Source organism: Lolium rigidum, chromosome 6 (genome assembly GCF_022539505.1).
Source record: "Lolium rigidum isolate FL_2022 chromosome 6, APGP_CSIRO_Lrig_0.1, whole genome shotgun sequence".
NCBI classification, from domain to species: domain Eukaryota; kingdom Viridiplantae; phylum Streptophyta; class Magnoliopsida; order Poales; family Poaceae; genus Lolium; species Lolium rigidum.
This window is the reverse complement of record NC_061513.1, coordinates 42,944,884-42,964,842: the sequence shown is the minus strand read 5'-3', so window position 1 is coordinate 42,964,842 and position 19,959 is coordinate 42,944,884.

Sequence of the window (19,959 nt, the reverse complement as noted above, 5' to 3'; positions counted from 1 at the left end):
ACAATATATCCGTCCAGCTACGTTAGACGTATGACCGACCGATACAGGTACGTACGGTAGGGGTCACAATACTGCTAATCAATACCCGCAGCGTCAGCGACAGTGTAGACCGGTAGAGTTAGAGTACTCGTAGTGGAAACCATCATGGCATTATCCATCATAGTATTCCATGACACTGGTAGCTAAATAATTCGTCCCAATTGGTCATTATATTTTCGCTACCGATCTAGTGCAATTAGGTGCAGCTGCAATGATTCGTAGGTAGCTAGTTGCAGCTGGTGTACGCCGATGAAACGTATAAAATCATAAAATGTGCTCGAATTCTTATAGGGCTAGCTACCTACTTGGTTCTTGAAAATTACATCGGAGATTTAGCGGGGCGGATTTGGTGGCCATGGGTCCATGTAAACCCTCGTGAATAGGAAAATCAGAGAAAATAATATACGACATAAATCATCGATGTAGAGAATATACGTAGTTTGGAAGTAAAATACAAAAACGTGTAAATTGTGCACAAAAAAGACATAGTGTATAAGAAATAGTACAAAATATAAAGTTTCAGTATCTCTTTCTTTGATCGAGCGAAATGCTTGATGAGCAACCCAACCCAACAAAAAACATCTCTTTCTTTGTGTAGGCTGCATACGGTTGTAATTTTTTCTTAATATTTTGTAGGAGTAGTTTCAAGGCTACATAAACGTGTGCAATTTATTATAATTTTTCTTAAACGCTGAAATACGATTTTAATATTTCTGAAAAATCAGGTGCATGTGGATCCATGTTCTATTTCCGGAAATTTAGCTCCTGAGCTATTGGAGGTCTCCAGGCGGACAAACTAGAAAGTCCACGACGCCCTAACCGATCTATTCGATTTTTTTGACATATGCATGGACACAACTAACCATATTCTTCAATTCGTCTACCTCCGGGGTCTCCTTCCAGGCATTACCCTACCCCCAATGGGTGGACGACCTAATTACTTGGACCCTGAAGGCCAATGGAATCTATTCAGCAAGATCGACTTACACGACACAACTTCTAGGTCCTCCTCGTGCTCCTTCATGAACATTGTGTGGAAGAGTTGGCCCCGCCAAAGTGTCGCTTCTTTGCTTTGCTTGTCGTTCATAATAGATAGTGGACCTTTGACCGTCTTGTCATTTGTGGTTGGCCTTGTTGACGTGTATAAAGTAGACTGCCTAGCACTTTCCATCAGTTCGGACTTTTGGTTCAAGTGGCTAGTGCATGAAGCTTAACATGGTATCAGAGCAAAAATTGATCCTCTAGTCCCGGCCGACGTTGCTTGTTCCAATCTCCCGTCCGTCGTCTGTGCTGCTCTTCCAATCCTCATCTTCGATTCCCGATCGCTCCTGATTCCCCGTCTTCGATCTGGGAGCTGCTCCCGCTCGCCGATTCCGCTCGGGAGGCCGGACCGATTCCGCCCCACGCCGCCTGCTCTCCGTCGCCCGTCGCCAGTCCACGCCGCCTGCTCTTAGTCGCCCGTCCTGCGTGTGGCCGCGTGTGGCGATCTCCCTGCCCCCGATCTTCTTCGTCCGCTCGCACGTCCCGCGCGTGGCTTGTGGATCCGCCCGCCCCGGCCGATTCTCCCCAGGATCCGCCCCACGGATCTCTCTGCTCCCGCTCGGCCGCCTCTAGCCTCGATCCGAGCGTCCGTTTTTCTCGTCTAGTTGACTTCCGTCTGAGGTAAAAAAAATAAAAAAAAGAGCGAAAAAAAAGCGAAAAAAAAGAGCTATGTCTTCTTCGGGCTATGTTGCGATCCCTCGCTGCCCGGTGATCTTCGATGGCGCGAATTACCCTGATTTCGCTGCCTTTATGCGCGTCCATATGCGCGGTCTTCGTCTTTGGGGTGTGCTTTCTGGCGAGGTCTTCTATCCGCCGCGCCACGTTGCTCCTACGGTGCCTGTTGCACCGCCACCTGTTGCCCTTGCCCCTGATGCTACTCAGGCGGATAAGGATGCAGCCAAGAGTGCTGATGACACTGCTCTGGCTGATTATGACCGGAAGGTTCAGGACCACTCTACTGTCGTTGCGACTTACCGGCTGGATCTGACTGAGTACACTCAGTGGATAGATGAGGATGCGCGTGCTGCTGCTGTTCTCACCTCCAGTGTTCTGCCTCAGTATGCCGCTGAGTTTATGGGTCTTCCCACCGCTGCTGCTCAGTGGGCTTTTCTTCGTCAGCGCTATCAGCCGTCTGGGGATGCTCTTTACCTGTCTGTGGTCCGCTAGGAGCATGCCCTTCGGCAGGGTGATTCTACTATTGATGAGTTCTACACTCAGAGTGCTGCTATTTGGCGTCAGCTTGATTCTCTCCGTACAGATGTGTGTGCCACCTGTCCCTGCTGTCTGACTGTGCGCGCGGATCTGGAGTTTCAGCGCGTTTTTGAGTTCTTGTCGCGGCTCCGCAAGGAGTTTGAGCCGCGCCGTGCCCAGCTGCTTGCTCATGGTCGTGTTCCGTTCTCTGAGGTACTTGCTGAGCTTCGTGCTGAGGAGACTCGTCATCGTGGTTCTGGTCTTCTTGAGGTTCCCTCTGTTCTTGCTGCTCGTGGCCCTCCTGTGCCGTCTGCTCGTGGACCTCCTATGCCGCCGGCTTCGTTGCGGTCTCCGGCACAGCCGATACTCCCTACTCCTCCATTCCAGGGCCAGCGTCAGCCCCAGCAGCCTCGTGGTTCGACATCACTTCCTTGCACCTACTGTGGCAGGACTGGCCACACTATCTCTACTTGCTGGCAGAGGGATCCCAGCTTACGTCCGCCGCAGCATACTCGTCGTCAGACTGGTTCTTCAGGATCTTCTGCTGTTGCGCTATCTGATCAGGACATTATCCGTGGTCTTCGTGGTCTGCTCGCTGGTACAGGCTCTTCCTCGATGGGTACTGCTGGTTCTGTGTCTGGCTCTTCTGGCACCGCGCGACCACCACCTTCTACACAGTCAGGTACGTCATCCCCGTGGTATCTGGATTCTGGAGCTTCTTTTCATATGACCTCTGCGTCTTCTATTCTTTCTGCTCTTCGCTCTCTTGTTTCTCCTGTTCGTGTTATCACGGCTGATGGTGCCTCTCTTCCTGTTTCCAGTCGAGGCACCCTTTCTACTTCCTCTTTCTCTGTTCCTGATGTTTCTCATGTTCCTAGTCTTAAGATGAACCTGTTTTCTGCTAGTCAGCTTACTGATTCTGGTTGTCGCGTCATTCTTGACGTTGATTCTTGTGCTGTTCAGGATCGCCGTACACAGGCCCTGGTTGGAGCTGGCCCTCGCAGCCTTGAGTCCCCGGGGCTCTGGGAGTTAGACTGGCTTCGCGTTCCTTCTGCTGACACTTCATCTGCCCGTTCTCCTGCGGTTGCTGCTTCTGTCACTGGATCTTTTCAGCAGTGGCATCATCGGCTGGGTCACCTCTGTGGCTCCCGTTTATCGTCATTAGTTCGTAGTGGTCTTCTGGGGTTTGTATCAGGAGATGTGTCTTTGCATTCGTGTCAGAGTTGTAGGTTAGGCAAACAGATTCAGCTTCCCTATCCTACTAGTGTGTCTGTGTCTCAGCGACCTTTTGATTTAGTAGATTCGGATGTTTGGGGTCTGGCTCCCTTTCCTTCGAAAGGGGGTCATCGATACTATATTTTGTTTATTGATGATTTTTCACGGTACACCTGGTTGTTTTTATGCACTCTCGCAGTGAGGTGCTTTCTATTTATCAGCGTTTTGCAGCCATGGTTCGTACTCAGTATTCCACGCCTATTCGTGTGTTTCGTGCTGATTCTGCCGGAGAGTATATCTCCCAGCACCTGCGTGCTGTTCTTGCTGAGCAGGGCACTCTTGCCCAATTCTCGTGTCCCGGCGCCCATGCTCAAAATGGTGTCGCCGAGCGTAAGCATCGTCACATTCTTGAGACTACCCGTGCTATGATGATTGCTTCCTCTCTTCCGCCGCATTTCTGGGCTGAGGCTGTCGCTACGTCGACTTACCTCATTAACATTCAGCCTTCTGCTGCCCTTCAAGGTGGCATTCCTCTCGAGCGTCTTTCTGGTAGCTCTCCAGATTACTCGACTCTTCGCTTATTTGGTTGTGTTTGCTATGTTCTTCTCCCTCCTCGCGAACGTACAAAACTGACCGCTCAGTCTATTGAGTGTGTTTTTCTCGGATACAATGATGAGCATAAGGGCTATCGCTGTTGGGACGCTGTTGGTCGTCGGATGCGCATCTCTCGTGACGTCACGTTTGATGAGACGCGTCCCTTCTATCCTCGTCCCACTTCGAGTACTTACCCGGTGGATGATATCTCTTTTCTTCTTTTTCCGGATGCACCCCCTGCTGTCCCTCCTTCCCCCCCTCCTACTTCTGATGCGCCCCCTTCGGCGCCATCCTCTCGTTCGTCTAGTCCACCTAGTACTCCTCGTTCTCCGGCTTCGGATCCTTCCGATGCTGTCCCTTCTTCCTCTTCTTCTGATGACTTGTCTTCTGCAAATGAGCTTCCCCCTTCACGGCCTGTTCGTCAGCGTCGTGCTCCAGTTCGTTACTCTCCTAGTCAGTATGGTCTCTCTGTCGTTTCCGAGCCGACTTCTTATCGGGATGCCGGGAGTCATCCTGAATGGCAGCTTGCCATGGCTGAGGAGATCGCTGCGCTTGAGCGCACTGGCACTTGGGATCTTGTTTCTCCCCCTTCTGGTGTTCGTCCCATCACGTGTAAGTGGGTCTATAAAATTAAGACTCGCTCTGATGGATCTCTTGAGCGCTATGATGTCTACGCACGCTTCTATTCCTGTAGACAGTGTTGGGCCTCCAAGAGCAGAAGTTTGTAGAACAGCAGCAAGTTTCCCTTAAGTGAATCACCCAAGGTTTATCGAACTCAGGGAGGTAGAGGTCAAAGATATCCCTCTCAAGCAACCCTGCAATCACGATACAAGAAGTCTCTTGTGTCCCCAACACACCTAATACACTTGTCAGATGTATAGGTGCACTAGTTCGGCGAAGAGATAGTGAAATACAAGTGGTATGAATGTATATGAGTAGTAGTAACGGTGCTGTAAAATAGCTTGTCTGGCGTGCGGTTGATGGTAGTAATATTGCGAGGAAGTAAAGATGCGATAAAACGAGTAAATAAGCGATGATTGCAGTATTTGGAAACAAGGCATAGGGATCATACTTTCACTAGTGGACACTCTCAACATTGATCACATAATAAAACCACTCTACACTCTCTTGTTGGATGATGAACACCATTAATTGTGTAGGGCTACAAGAGCACCTCAATGCCGGAGTTAACAAGCTCCACAACATTCGATATTCATATTTAAATAACCTTAGAGTGCATGATAGATCAACGCAATTATACCAAGTACTAACATAGCATGCACACTCGTCACCATCAAGCTATGAAAGGAGGAATAGATCACATCAATACCATCATAGTAATAGTTAACTTCATAATCTACAAGAGATCACAATCATAAACTATACCAAGTACTTCATGATGCACACACTGTCAACATTACATCATGGAGGAGGAATAGACTACTTTAATAACATCACCAGAGTAACACATAGATGATATTTAACTAGATCACAAAGAGAGAGATGAACCACATAGCTACGGCAGAGCCCTCAGCCTCGGGGGAGAATTACTCCCTCCTCATCATGGAGACAGCGATGGCGGTGAAGATGATGGTGGAGATGCCTTCCGGGGGCACTTCCCCGTCCCGACAGGGTGCCGGAACAGAGACTTCTGTCCCCCGAATTGGAGTTTCGCGATGGTGGCGGCGCCCCTGGAGTCTTTCTGGTACCGTGGCGCCCCTGAAGATTTAGGTCAGGGACCTTTAAATAGGCGAAGAGGCGGAGTCGGAAGGGTTACGGGGGCGCCACACAATAGGGGGGCGCGCCCCCCCTTGGGCCGCGCCGCCACCCTGTGTGGGCCCCCTGTGGCTCTCCTCTGGTCCCTCTCGGGTGTTCTGGAAGCTTCGTGGAATTATAAGATGCTGGGCGTTGATTTCGTCCGATTCCGAGAATATTTCCTTACTAGGATTTTGAAACCAAAAACAGCAGAAAACAGGAACTGGCACTTCGGCATCTCGTCAATAGGTTAGTTCCGGAAAACGCATAAATATGACATATAATGTGTATAAAACATGTGAGTATTATCATAAAAGTAGCATGGAACATAAGAAATTATAGATACATTTGAGACGTATCAAGCATCCCCAAGCTTAGTTCCTACTCGCCCTCGAGTAGGTAAACGATAACAAGGATAATTTCTGAAGTGACATGCTATCATAATCTTGATCAATACTATTGTAAAGCATATGAGATGAATGCAGCGATTCGAAGCAATGATGAAGATAATGAGTAAACAAATGAATCATATAGCAAAGATTTTTCATGAATAGTACTTTCAAGACAAGCATCAATAAGACTTGCATAAGAGTTACTCATAAAGCAATAAATTCTTAGTAGAAAGCATTGAAGCAACACAAAGAAAGATATAAGTTTCAGCAGTTGCTTTCAACTTCAACATGTTTATCTCATGGATAATTGTCAACACAAAGTAATATAACAAGTGCAATAGGTAAACATGTAAGAATCAATGCACACAGTTGATACAAGTGTTTGCTTCTAAGATAGAAAGAATAGGTAAACTGACTCAACAATAAAGTAGAAGATAGACCCTTCGCAGAGGGAAGCATGGATTACTATTTTTGTGCTAGAGCTTTTCATTTTGAAAACATAGAAACAATTTTATCAACGGTAGTAATAAAGCATATGTGTTATGTATAAGACATCTTATAAGTTGCAAGCCTCATGCATAGATTACCAATAGTGCTCGCACCTTGTCCTAATTAGCTTGGATTAACATGGATTATCATTGCATAGCATATGTTTCAACCAAGTGTCACAAAGGGGTACCTCTATGCCGCCTCGTACAAAGGTCTAAGGAGAAAGCTCGCATTGGATTTCTTGCTTTTGATTATTCTCAACTTAGACATCCATACCGGGACAACATAGACAACGGATAATGGACTCCTCTTTAATGCATAAGCATTCAACAACAGATAATATTCTCATAAGAGATTGAGGATTAGTTGTCCAAACTGAAACTTCCACCATGAATCATGGCTTTAGTTAGCGGCCCAATGTTCTTCTCTAACAATATGCATACTCAAACCATTTGATCATGAAAATCGCCCTTACTTCAGACAAGACGAACATGCATAGCAACTCACATGATATTCAACAAAGGTGTAAAAGTTGATGGCGTCCCAGAAACATGGTTACCGCTCAACAAGCAACTTATAAGAAATAAGATACATAGCTACATATTCTTCACCACAATAGTTTTTAAGGCTATTTTCCCATGAGCTATATATTGTGAAGGCAAAGAATAGAATTTTAAAGGTAGCACTCAAGTAATTTACTTTGGAATGGCAGAGAAATACCATGTAGTAGGTAGGTATGGTGGACACAAATGGCATAGTTTTTGGCTCAAGGATTTGGATGCACGAGAAGAATTCCTCTCAATACAAGGCTAGGCTAGCAAGGTTGTTTGAAGCAAACTCAAGTATAAAACGGTGCAGCAAAGCTCACATATGAACATATTGTAAGTATTATAAGACTTTACATCGTCTCCTTGTTGTTCAAACAACTTAACCAGAAAATATCTAAACTCTAGAGAAACCAATCATGCAAACCAAATTTTAACAAGCTCTATGTAGTTCTTCATTAATGGGTGCAAAGTACATGATGCAAGAGCTTAAACATGATCTATATGAGCACAACAATTCCCAAGTATCAAATTATTCAAGACATTATACCATTTACCACATGAAGCATTTTCTGTTTCCAACCATATAACAATGAACGAAGCAGTTTCAACCTTCGCCATGAACATTAAGATAAAGCTAAGAACACATGTGTTCATATGAACGAGCGGAGCGTGTCTCTCTCCCACACAAGCATGAATTTATTCAGAGAATGAAAATAACAAAAACGAAAATAAAAGCACACAGACGTTCCAAGTAAAGCACATAAGATGTGACGGAATAAAAATATAGTTTCACTAGAGGTGATCTGATAAGTTGTCGATGAAGAAGGGGATGCCTTGGGCATCCCCAAGCTTAGATGCTTGGGTCTTCTTAATATATGCAGGTATGAACCACGGGGGCATCCCCAAGCTTAGACTTTTTACTCTTCTTGATCATATTTTATCATCCTCCTCTCTTGACCCTTGAAAACTTCCTCCACACCAAACTCAAAACAAACTCATTAGAGGGTTAGTGCATAATCAAAAATTCACATGTTCAGAGGTGACACAATCATTTCTTAACACTTCTGGACATTGCTCAAAGCTACTGGAAGTTAATGGAACAAAGAAATCCATTCAACATAGCAAAAGGGGCAATGCGAAATAAAAAGGCAGAATCTGTCAAAACACAACAGTCCGTAAAGACGAATTTTTTAGAGGCACCAGACTTGCTCAGATGAAAATGCTCAAATTGAATGAAAGTTGCGTACATATCTGAGGATCACGCACGTAAATTGGCAGATTTTTCTCGAGTTACCTACGAGAGAACCCTGCCCAAATTCGTGACGACATTAAACTGCTTTCTGCGCGAGTAATCCAAATCTAGTATGAACCTTACTATCAAAGACTTTACTCGGCACAACAATGCAATAAAATAACGATAAGGAGAGGTTGCTACAGTAGTAACAACTTCCAAGACTCAAATATAAAACAAAATTGCTGTAGTAAAATAAAGACATGAGTTATCTCCCAAGAAGTGCTTTCTTTATAGCCATTAAGATGGGCTCAGCAGTTTTAATGATGCACTCGCAAGAAATAAGAGTTGAAGCAAAACAGAGCATCAAGAAGCAAGTATGAAACAAATTTAAGCCTAACCCACTTCCTATGAAAAGGGATCTTGTAAATAAACAAATTCATGAAGCATAATGCAATAAGCATAGAAAGATAAAACAATTGTAACTTCAAAAATTTCAGCATATAGAGAGGTGTTTTAGTAACATGAAAAATTCTACAACCATATTTTCCTCTCTCATAAAGATTTTCAGTAGCATCATGAACAAACTCAACAATATAACTATCAAATGAAACATTCTTATCATGAGCTATATGCATAAAATTATTACTCTCCACATAAGCATAATCAATTTTATTAGTTGTAGTGGGAGCAAATTCAACAAAGTAGCTATCATTATTATTCTCATCAAGTGTAGGAGGCATAGTATAATCATAATAAAATTTACTCTCCATAGTAGGTGGCACCAAAAGACCACTATCATTATAATCATCATAAATGGGAGGCAAAGTATCATCAAAGAAAATTTTCTCATCAATGCTTGGGGGACTAAAAATATCATGCTCATCAAAACCAGCTTCCCCAAGCTTAGAATTTTCCATAGCATTAGCAACAATGGTGTTCAAAGCATTCATATTAATAACATTCCCATTAGCATGCATATAAAGTTCCATGGGTTTTTTAATTCTCTCTTCAAACACATCATGTCCTAATTCAAGATAAAGTTCATAAAGATCTCTCATATTTTTGTTGTTTTCCATTATGCCTAACTAGTGTAAACAAGAAACAAAAAGATGCAATTGCGGGATCTAAAGGAAATAGCTTCGAGCACTCACACACCGAGCAATGATGCTAGGAAATAGCTTAGTAGTCGGAGGATGTGAATACCTTTTACCTTACCTCCCGGCAACGGCGCCGGAAAATAGCTTGATGTCTACGCACGCTTCTATTCCTGTAGACGAGTGTTGGGCCTCCAAGAGCAGAGGTTTGTAGAACGAGCAAGCAAGTTTCCCTTAAGTGAATCACCCAAGGTTTATCGAACTCGGGGAGGTAGAGGTCAAAGATATCCCTCTCAAGCAACCCTGCAATCACGATACAAGAAGTCTCTTGTGTCCCCAACATACCTAATACACTTGTCAGATGTATAGGTGCACTAGTTCGGCGAAGAGATAGTGAAATACAAGGGGTATGAATGTATATGAGTAGTAGTAACGGTGCCAGAAAATAGCTTGCTGGCGTGCAGTTGATGGTACTAATATTGCAGGAAGTAAAGATGTAGTAAAACAGTAAATAAGTGATGATTGCAGTATTTGAAAACAAGGCATAGGGATCATACTTTCACTAGTGGACACTCTCAACATTGATCACATAATAAAACCACTCTACACTCTCTTGTTGGATGATGAACACCATTAATTGTGTAGGGCTACAAGAGCACCTCAATGCCGGAGTTAACAAGCTCCACAACATTCGATATTCATATTTAAATAACCTTAGAGTGCATGATAGATCAACGCAATTATACCAAGTACTAACATAGCATGCACACTGTCACCATCAAGCTATGAAAGGAGGAATAGATCACATCAATACCATCATAGTAATAGTTAACTTCATAATCTACAAGAGATCACAATCATAAACTATACCAAGTACTTCATGATGCACACACTGTCAACATTACATCATGGAGGAGGAATATACTACTTTAATAACATCACCAGAGTAACAGATAGATGATATTTAACTAGATCACAAAGAGAGAGATGAACCACATAGCTACGGCAGAGCCCTCAGCCTCGGGGGAGAATTACTCCCTCCTCATCATGGAGACAGCGATGACGGTGAAGATGATGGTGGAGATGCCTTCCGGGGGCACTTCCCCGTCCCTTCAGGGTGCCGGAACAGAGACTTCTGTCCCCCGAATTAGAGTTTCGCGATGGTAGCGGCGCCCCTGGAGTCTTTCTGGTACCGTGGCTTTTTTCGTATCGAAGATTTAGGTCAGGGACCTTTAAATAGGCGAAGAGGCGGAGTTGGAAGGGTTACGGGGGCGCCACACAATAGGGGGGCGCGCCGCCCCTTGGGCCGCGCCGCCACCCTGTGTGGGCCCCCTGTGGCTCTCCTCTGGTCCCTCTCGGGTGTTCTGAAAGCTTCGTGGAATTATAAGATGCTGGGCGTTGATTTCGTCCAATTCCGAGAATATTTCCTTACTAGGATTTCGAAACCAAAAACAGCGGAAAACGAGAACCGGCACTTCGGCATCTCGTCAATAGGTTAGTTCCAGAAAACGCATAAATATGACATATAATGTGTATAAAACATGTGAGTATTATCATAAAAGTAGCATGGAACATAAGAAATTATAGATACGTTTGAGACGTATATATCACGCTATAAAGCGCGTCTTGTGGCTTGTGGTTTTCAGCAGGAGCACGGCCGTGACTATGATGAGACTTTTGCCCCTGTGGCTCATATGACTACTGTGCGTACCCTTCTTGTTGTTGCTTCTGTTCGCCGTTGGTCTGTCTCCTAGCTTGATGTTCAGAATGCTTTTCTTAATGGCGAGTTGAGTGAGGAGGTTTACATGCTGCCTCCTCCCGGGTATTCTGTTCCTGATGGGATGGTTTGTCGTCTTCGACGTTCTCTCTATGGTCTCAAACAGGCCCCTCGTGCCTGGTTTGAGCGCTTCGCCTCTGTGGTGACTGCTGCTGGTTTCTCTCCTAGTCTTCATGATCCATCACTTTTTGTTCACACTTCTCCTCGTGGACGTACTCTTCTTCTTCTCTATGTTAATGATATGACCATTACTGGTGATGATCCTGAGTATATTGCCTTCGTTAAGGCTCGTCTTCGCGATCAGTTTCTTATGACTGATCTTGGTCCTCTTCGCTATTTTCTTGGCATTGAGGTTTCCTCCATTTCTGATGGCTTTTGTATCTCTCAGGAAAAGTACATTCATGATCTTCTTGCTCGTGCTGCTCTTGGGGATGAGCGCACGGTTGATACTCCTATGGAGCTTAATGTTAAGCTTCGTCCTACTGATGGTGGTCCCCTTTCTGATCCCACTCGTTATCGCCATCTTGTTGGGAGTCTTGTTTATCTTGCTGTCACTCGTCCTGATATTTCTTATCCTGTTCATATTCTGAGTCAGTTTGTCTCAGCTCTTACCACTGTTCACTATAGTCATCTCCTCCGTGTTCTTCGTTATCTTCGTGGCACGATCACTCATCGCCTTTTCTTTCCCCGTTCCAGCTCTCTCCAGATCTAGTGCTACTCGGATGCTACGTGGGCGAGTGATCCTACGGATCGTCGTTCACTTTCTGCTTACTGTGTGTTTCTTGGTGGTTCGCTTGTTGCTTGGAAGACGAAGAAACATGTAGCAGTTTCTCGTTCGAGTGTTGAGGCTGAGTTGCGGGCTATGGCTTTGTTGATTGCTGAGGTGACTTGGTTACGATGGTTGCTTGCAGATTTTGGGGTCTCTGTTACGACACCCACTCCACTTTTGTCTGACAGTACAGGTGCTATCGGTATTGCACGTGATCCGGTCAAGCATGAGCTGACCAAGCATATTGGTGTTGATGCTTTTTACACACGTGCTCAGGTGCAGGATGATGTTGCGGTTCATTATGTGCCTTCAGATTTGCAGTTGGCGGATTTCTTTACGAAGGCCCAGACTCGAGCGCAGCATGATTTCTTACTCTCCAAACTCAGTGTTGTGGATCCACCATGAGTTTGAGGGTGGTGTTAGATGTATATATCTGTATATTGTAGTTTCCTCATATGTTAGAGGGCTTTCTGCATATGTGCACCTATACATGTACTATATATTGTGGCCAGCGGCGGTCCTAAGATTTTGAGGGCCCTGGGCGAGACTAAAATTTCGGGCCTTAATATAGACACGACGACAGTAATAATATACGTAAAAAACATGTCCTCAATAACATTTAAATGCATCCGAAAACAGTAGCATATGTAATAATTTATACATAGTACCTTAAAATTTCCTTGTAACATTTCTTGATGCGAAGTCACTAATGATGGGATCGATGTCGATGTCATCCAATAATTTCTTCTCAATGCATAATGTTGCCAAACCATTTAACCTCTGTTGAGTCATTGTTGACCTCAAATAATTCTTCAATAATTTCAACTTTGAAAAACTCCTTTCAGCCGATGCGACAGTCACGGGCATAGTAAATAAGATGCGATAAGCAATGGAGATATTAGGATAACAATCCACTTCTCTAATATGCTCAAAAATATCCATGGCAGACATTACACCATCTGGCAAGGTGAATCTCATCATCTTTAGTTCGGAAATAAGATCATATACGTCAACATCACATGAACCACCTTCAAGAGAGAAAGTTTCTGCAAATCTTTGGCAACCCTCTTCAAGTTGGCTATCACTTAAAGATTTCAGGGTGCGCGAGCTCAATAAAAAACCAAAGACATCTTTAAACACCATGAGTTCTTTAAATCTCTCCTTCAAAGAAGTTTTCGCCATATCAACCACAACATAAAAATATTTGACTTGAAAAGCTTTCTCAGCTTCTAGAATTTTTTCATGGGTATTACTTTCATCAAACTGATTTTTCCTCTTAGCACGACGTTTTACTGGAAAAAATGCATCTACACCCATTTTAGTTGCAATTTCTTTGGCACTGTTCAAACTTGAAGAAAACCCCACATTTCTGTAGTTCTCAAAAAATTCCGACACACCTTCTATTTGCTTCAAAGTAGACTCAATGCACATGGATGGTGATTGCAACATCTTGCTGACTTTATTTACTGCAAATAAAATATCATGCCAAATGAACATACCAACTAGAAACTCAAAGCGGCCAAGCGCATCAAAACAAATTTTCGCATCTGTTTTATCCTTAGCCTCAACATCAGAAGAATGACGTAACTCGGACAAAGCTGACCTTAACTCTGTAGCTTGATATCTTATTGCTTTCACACTTTTGATTCGACTCTCCCACCGAGTATTTGACAATGATTTCACAGTTAAACTGGGAACATGTTTAAGCAAGACATTCCACCTTTTTGTAGAGCTAGCAAATAATACGTATATGCTTTGAACAATTCCAAAAAATGTAACAGCTTTCCCACATGATTTTGCCATATCACAAAGAGTGAGATTTAGGCTATGGCAAGCACATGGCATATACAGTGCTCTTCGATTCATATGAAGTAACCTAGACTGTACCCCTTTGTCTCTACCTTTCATATTAGAGCCATTGTCATAGCCTTCACCCCTTATATCTTCAATATTTAGGCCAAAGGATTTCATAGATTGAAGCAATACCTTAAACAACCCCAATCCAGAAGTGTCATCCACCTTCAAGAACCCCAAAAAGTACTCCTCAATTTTTATCTTGCCATCAGACATATTAACACATCGAACTAATAAAGTCATTTGTTCTTGATGACTGACATCTGGGGTACAATCCAAGATGATAGAGAAATACTTGGCCTCTTTAACAACCTTTATGATAGAACGTGTGATGTCAGAAGCCAAAAGAGATATCAATTCATTCTGAATTTTATGACTGAGATAATGATGATGGATTTCATTGCTCTGAAAACGTCTAAGGTGGTCTCGCATGACCATGTCGAATTCTGCAATCATCTCAACACAAGCTAAGAAATTACCATTATCATCCTGGTAAAGCTGCTCACTTTTTCCTCGGAAAGCCAAGTTGCGTTTACCAAGATATTTCACAATGGCTATTATTCTTAACAAAACTTGTCTCACCCTTTCTTTCTCCTTTCTGATTTGATGCTGCAATTGTTTGTCAATAGTCTCCTCCTTCCGGAGTCTAATCCTCAACTCATTCACTTTTTCATATTATTAATATGCTCGACACTATTTTCATGTTCTTTAAGCTTCTCACTGATATGCCTCCAATTGCAATATTCATCATGTGCTAAGGCGCTCGGACACCTGCTTGTGCTAGACTTGAAGATCTTACAACAGAAGCAAAAAACTTTGTCAACATCCCTTGAATAAACAAGCCATTTTCTATCATGCTTCTCTCCATTGCTTAAACTCCTGTAATAATGAGCATATGAAAAATGTCTTGATGCATCATCTAGAGGGTACTCCATTTTTTCCTCTCTTGTAGGTCCTTTCTCAACTAAGATGTCTCTTGCTTTATTATCCAAATTATCCCAATTTCTTGGATCATAAATATCAGAAGTATAAACCGGCTGTTCATCAACATCAGAAGACTCAGTACATACATTCTCAGAGCCACTTACATTGTTCTCACCAATGTTGGATCCAAAATTTGCATTATCTGGTTGCTCTTCCTCCACGGCAACTATAGCCAACTCATTATTTGGATTTACCGAAGCACCGGTATTAGCCCTGAAAAATTTGTGAATATCTCCTCTCTGTGATTGTATCAAGGCAGCCAACTCTTTTGCTCTTTTCCTTTTGGCGTGACCAGATGGACCCTTTCTCAAGGAAGACGACATCGACAAGACGACAAGTCGACGAACTGACTATCAAAAATTCAGAATTAGAGGAAAATTACTTTAAAATAAAAGAGTGTGTTACATGAGTAGTGGCGAACTGTTACCGGCGGACGGCGATTGAATCTCCGATCGGTGCGGGCAGCCGAACTGTGATGTGCCCGGGAGATCGCTGATCGTCACACCGTCGGAGGAAGATGGCGTCGTGTAGTCGACCCAGCGTCGACCGTCGTCCGGGCTCGACCGTCGTACGAGGCTGGGCGTCGTAAGTAGGGAAAAGAATACGGAGATCCCTGGATCGATCCCTCCTGCCCTGCCTCCTGGCTGCCAACGAACTGAACGAGAACCAAGCGACGAGGTGGAGAAATACGAAGCAAAGTCTGCAAGGCTGCGCTGGGTGGAATACGAAGCAGGCTAATTAATCATCCGTGTCTCCCCAGATCGATGGAATACGAAGCAATCAAGCAAAGTCTCGTTCACGATCTGCCCATGGGCCTTTTTTTTCAGCTGAGCATAGTTACTAGTTAGACAGGCAACATATGTACATGTATTTAGGATTGGGCCCCCAGATTTTTAGGGCCCTGGGCGGCTGCCCACCCTGCCCACCCACTAGGGCCGGCCCTGATTGTGGCCTTTGGCCCCCTGCTAATACAACAAGCATATTGCCCTAACATGGTATCAGAGCCCCAGGTCTCGAGTTCAAATCCTGGCTTTCACATGGTTTTCACAATTAAGCCTAAAAATTGCTGTTGCCCCCCTCTTTAGCCACCGCTGATGCCCTGTTTCGGTGTGCTCTTCTTCTTTCACGTGTTGACTTTCTCTTCTCCCATCACACGTGAGAGGGGGTGTTGACGTGTATAAAGTAGATTGCCTAGCCCTTTCCATCAGTTCGGACTTTTGGTTCAAGTGGCTAGTGCATGAAGCTTAACAGGCCTCACCAAGCAACCTGCCAACTCTGCATATGTCAACCGGAGATAGCTAGGCACCTTTTGTTCGAGCGACAATACTCTAAGCGGTTTTTGACGGTGGCTACTTCTTGGCTCTCCTGCTTGTACCTCCTGCAACATGTTCCGTAGGAAAGCGGTACTTTAATATGGGCAAGCCTTGACCTCAACCCCATCCTCCTCCCCAAAGAACTTCAAAATCATCTTGTGGGAGATTTGAAAGGAGCGAAATATGTGGATCTTAACTAACATTCTAAATAGCCGTCTGAGACCTGAGAAAGGATAATGTTGGATCTTGCCGATGCGAAAAAACTAGCGAAAATTATCAGTTAACTAGCAAGGTGGCCCTCGCAAATGCGAGGGCATCTTCTTACCATTATAAAAGTGAAAAATAATTCAGAACACAAGATAAAAGTAAAACGGTAAATTAATGTGAAATGTTATGCTCAATAGAAATGTTCAAATAGGCGTGGAACACATAAATCATCTAGACATATGGATCTCCCTTTTTGAGTAATTAAATTAGTGAACAAAATTCATCAATCTTTGTAGTTAACAGCCAGGCCAAGTAAACAGTAATAACCTGTTTTGTTGGTTTAAAAGATTATTTGCTGTTTTTGTTTCGATCTTTCTACTTTCACTATCTTCGTTCATTCTGAAATGCTTTTTTGATCCCGGGCACAACTGCACCTTTTTTTTGGAGTTGTCCATTCACGCAGAGATTGGTGGTACGTGGTTGTATTTTACCCGTTCATTCCAAATACATAATACTTAAGATGTTATAGTCTCTAAAATGTGTGATTTTCTATAGCAATATGGTACTAAAATTTAATAATAATTATTATAAAAATAGAAAATATTTTGAACTGTGACTTAAGATATCTATTATTTTAGCCTATTTCAATATACTATATGTATATATACATTTATACACCGATAATCAAAGTAATAAAATTTATAGTACCCAGTTTTCTATGACATCATTTTCATTAGGATATTCAATTGTTAATATGTAAATCCATCCATTCTTCCTATCCCTATCAATGTCCCTATCACTATCGCCAACACAATCATTCTACATTCCGCTCACATGTACATGTAGTGCCATGTACCGTGACTATGAGACATGAACAACAAAGTTTCATCATTTTAATCAGTCCTTGATTTTACGACGTGATTGTAGTGAGAAGTTGTCTTAACTCTTATAGAAACCCATGACCCATATGTATTTTGTAAAAAGGATTTACATAGATAAAATAGGCTATTTCTATTTTTCATCTCTATTGCACCAATAGAATAGAATACTATCCGTGATATGGTCGGTTATAATTATATCAAATGTATTGGTTATTTAAGACATTTTATGAAATCATACGGGGAAGTACAAAAGAAGTACACTAAGATATGCATGTTTTACTGTCTCATGAGAATTTCTGGTATGCGTCGCTTTTTTGACCATATTGTGATTTCAACATCAAATAGATGTGAAAGTTCTAGAGAACTCTCAAAAGTTTTTCTATCCAATACTAAGATGGTCGTGATCAATTTTCCACCGTTTTAATTTGCGCCGGTACCTCTCACCTTACTCGGAAATAAATCTCTTTCCAATGTTTATTTGCAAGTTGGGTAATTTAGCAAAGTACAACTATAGGGCACGTGTTAAATCTTATATCCGAATTTAAGTTTTGGATTGTAATAGATCAAAATCAAAATTTTACCCACATGTACCCACATACCAGATTCTACTACCGAAACTGAATGTGCAGTTGACGTGCACATCTAGCTAGCTTTGTCCACAATTGATTCCGCCATGACTGCATGTATGTCATGCTCCTCTGTTGTGGCATTATCGTACCATCACCGTAAGTTTATTTTAATTTTCTCTCTATACTTTTATTTTAAAATATGTTAAGTTCACTTACTAAAAAAACTACTTTTTTGATCATCCAGAACTGTCTAAAAATTTATAGTGTCATTGCTAAAGTAAACCCCAATTATTTGCAATCTGACTATTAGCGATGGGAAATGCATGATCTAACATCACGTAGAAACTACCAGCTAGCTAAGGGCCTGATTTTTCATTGCATTTACCAGAATGATAGCATGAACGATGTACACAAATCTCTTCCGTTATAACTAACTACTTTTTACAAAATGGAATATTTTCTATCGGACCGCAAGATTGAATAGCTTTTTTTTTACAGGCTAACCGTTTTTTCTAGAACTGCACAGATTGAATAGGTGTATTTTATTTGACTGTTCATATGTGATAGCTAGCCAGCTAGGTTTTGAAAACAGAACCTTCAATTGGGACGTTTAAAATCTCGACTCATCAGGACGTACATGTTAAATCAATCTGTACTCTGCCTAGCACGTAACACTATTAGGTCCAAGTGGTATGACCGGATGCAAATGTGTAGAGCGTTTTAGAGTTAAGGGATACGAAACGTGTATAGATCAATACATAAAAAATAGGCTGTCACGTAAGGTACTGCCATTAAAATATGGAAGGACATAAAACATGCAGTGTTTTTTTTCTTTGCGACATGTGTAGTGTTGAATCCAAACTCTAACTATCAAAATTTTAGATCCTCCACGTGACATGGATCTCATATATGGTACCCATTTTTCTTTTGAACTTCCTCTTTTTTCTTTCTTTCGTGAGATATGGAGCTTACGTGCCAGTCTATTTTTGTACACCTATATTGTTATACGTAACACTTCCTATCTTTTAATCTCAGACGTTAAAATTAAAATCAAGGGTTTATATTTTTTAAGCATATGTGGATTAACCTGGTGCCTCGAAAAACACCCTTATTTTGCTTTTAGTATATAATAGATTGCCTTTTTTTTTTCTTTTTTCTTTTCTTTTGATGGCTTAGGTCACTCTGTATTTGCTCCTCCTATATCAATATGTAAGTCAACACTTTTCCTTCGTTTAAAAAAAGGAAACTACACATATATTAAGCGGGAATTTTACGGTCCATAAGCAGAGCAATTTCCTCTTAAATTTAAAAGCCGCACGAAATCAAAGGGGAATTTAAGAATTGTGAAGAAGCAGAGCAGAGCAGGGCAGGTGCTGGACGGAATAAAGCAAAAGAAGTCTCGCACGTGTGGAAGCAGCTTCAGCTAGCTCGGCCGTGAACAGGCAGTACGCACGCACGATCGACCTTTTCTTTTCCACTTTTAATTTACAGTATTCCACGCACACACATACATACACAACCTGGTTTAGACTAAGACTTGCTTAACCCCCGGGGTTAAATCTCAGCGGCAGGGCTTAGTAGGTTTGATCCAAAGATTACTTTCCCTAAAACCTTTGTTCCTTTTTATCCCTGCTTTTGCCCATCATCTTCCGATCTACCAGCTTTGGATGGTAGGGGATGGATCATTGCATCGTTGAAATATCTCTTTTAATAATTTGCTGGAGAATTTATCACTTTGCCTTTTCTTTTCTCCTCTGATCTACCGTCGCATCATCTCTGCATGCCTGGGATCATTGCGTCTTTGAAGGATTGCGCCCCTCCACCCGTGGTAACAATTATTAGCAATAATTCTAGCACTCTTTTTACCACTAGAGTCTTAGATCAGTTCATGACCAAATGGAAAGACGAAACCAATAGATCATTGATCCCAAGTTCCATTTCTTTTTCTTTGAATCGACGGGTCTCTGTAACGTTTCAAGTGGGATCCCACCAAAATATCACTAATAGCTTTTT